We start from the raw sequence: 2,201 nt of genomic DNA, 5'->3' as shown, positions 1-2,201 counted from the left end.
GTGTCTGTATCTGTAGTGTCTGTATCTGTATCTGTAGTGTCTGTATCTGTAGTGTCTGTATCTGTAGTGTCTGTATCTGTAGTGTCTGTATCTGTAGTGTCTGTATCTGTAGTGTCTGTATCTGTATCTGTAGTGTCTGTATCTGTAGTGTCTGTATCTGTAGTGTCTGTATCTGTAGTGTCTGTATCTGTAGTGTCTGTATCTGTATCTGTAGTGTCTGTATCTATAGTGATCTGTAGTGTGTCTGTCTGTAATTGTCTGTATCTGTAGTGTCTGTATCTGTAGTGTCTGTATGTAGTGTCTGTGTCTGTAGTGTCTGTATCTGTAGTGTCTGTATCTGTATCTGTAGTCTGTATCTGTAGTGTCTGTATCTGTAGTAGTGTCTGTATCTATAGTGTCTGTATCTGTAGTTCTGTATCTGTAGTGTCTGTATCTGTAGTGTCTGTAGTGTATGTATCTGTATGTCTGTAGTGTCTGTATCTGTAGTGTCTGTATCTGTATCTAGTGTCTGTATCTGTAGTGGCTGTATCTGTAGTGTCTGTATCTGTAGTGTCTGTAGTGTCTGTATCTGTAGTGTCTGTATCTGTATCTGTAGTGTCTGTATCTGTAGTGTCTGTATCTGTATCTGTGTGTCTGTATCTCATATGTGTCTGTATCTGTAGTGTCTGTATCTGTATCTGTAGTGTGGCTGTATCTGTAGTCTGTCTGTAGTGTCTGTATCTGTATCTGTAGTATCTGTATCTGTAGTGTCTGTATCTGTATCTGTAGTGTCTGTATCTGTAGTGTCTGTATCTGTAGTGTCTGTATCTGTAGTGTCTGTATCTGTAGTGTCTGTATCTGTATCTGTAGTGTCTGTATCTGTATCTGTAGTGTCTGTATCTGTAGTGTCTGTATCTGTAGTGTCTGTATCTGTAGTGTCTGTATCTGTAGTGTCTGTATCTGTAGTGTCTGTATCTGTAGTGTCTGTATCTGTATCTGTAGTGTCTGTATCTGTATCTGTATCTGTAGTGTCTGTATCTGTATCTGTAGTGTCTGTATCTGTAGTGTCTGTATCTGTAGTGTCTGTATCTGTATCTGTAGTGTCTGTATCTGTAGTGGCTGTATCTGTAGTGTCTGTATCTGTAGTGTCTGTAGTGTCTGTATCTGTAGTGTCTGTATCTGTAGTGTCTGTATCTGTATCTGTAGTGTCTGTATCTGTAGTGTCTGTATCTGTATCTGTGTGTCTGTATCTGTAGTGTCTGTATCTGTATCTGTAGTGTCTGTATCTGTAGTGTCTGTATCTGTAGTGTCTGTATCTGTAGTGTCTGTATCTGTAGTGTCTGTATCTGTATCTGTAGTGTCTGTATCTGTAGTGTCTGTATCTGTAGTGTCTGTATCTGTAGTGGCTGTATCTGTAGTGTCTGTATCTGTAGTGTCTGTATCTGTAGTATCTGTATCTGTAGTGTCTGTATCTGTAGTGTCTGTATCTGTAGTGTCTGTATCTGTAGTGTCTGTATCTGTAGTGTCTGTATCTGTAGTGTCTGTATCTGTATCTGTAGTGTCTGTATCTGTAGTGTCTGTATCTGTATCTGTATCTGTAGTGTCTGTATCTGTAGTGTCTGTATCTGTATCTGTAGTGTCTGTATCTGTATCTGTGTCTGTATCTGTAGTGTCTGTATCTGTAGTGTCTGTATCTGTATCTGTAGTGTCTGTATCTGTAGTGTCTGTATCTGTAGTGTCTGTATCTGTAGTGTCTGTATCTGTAGTGTCTGTATCTGTAGTGTCTGTATCTGTATCTGTAGTGTCTGTATCTGTAGTGTCTGTATCTGTATCTGTAGTGTCTGTATCTGTAGTGTCTGTATCTGTATCTGTAGTGTCTGTATCTGTAGTGTCTGTATCTGTAGTGTCTGTATCTGTAGTGTCTGTATCTGTAGTGTCTGTATCTGTAGTATCTGTATCTGTAGTGTCTGTAGTGTCTGTATCTGTAGTGTCTGTATCTGTAGTGTCTGTATCTGTAGTGTCTCTATCTGTAGTGTCTGTATCTGTAGTATCTGTATCTGTAGTGTCTGTATCTGTAGTATCTGTATCTGTAGGGTCTGTATCTGTATCTGTATCTGTAGTGTCTGTATCTGTAGTGTCTGTAGTGTCTGTATCTGTATCTATAGTGTCTGTAGTGTCTGTAGTGTCTGTAGTATCTGTATCTTTAGTATCTGTAGTGTCTG

The sequence above is a fragment of the Oncorhynchus nerka genome, unplaced genomic scaffold (assembly GCF_034236695.1).
Source record: "Oncorhynchus nerka isolate Pitt River unplaced genomic scaffold, Oner_Uvic_2.0 unplaced_scaffold_1057, whole genome shotgun sequence".
Lineage (NCBI taxonomy): Eukaryota > Metazoa > Chordata > Actinopteri > Salmoniformes > Salmonidae > Oncorhynchus > Oncorhynchus nerka.
Note: the sequence above shows the minus strand (reverse complement) of the source record.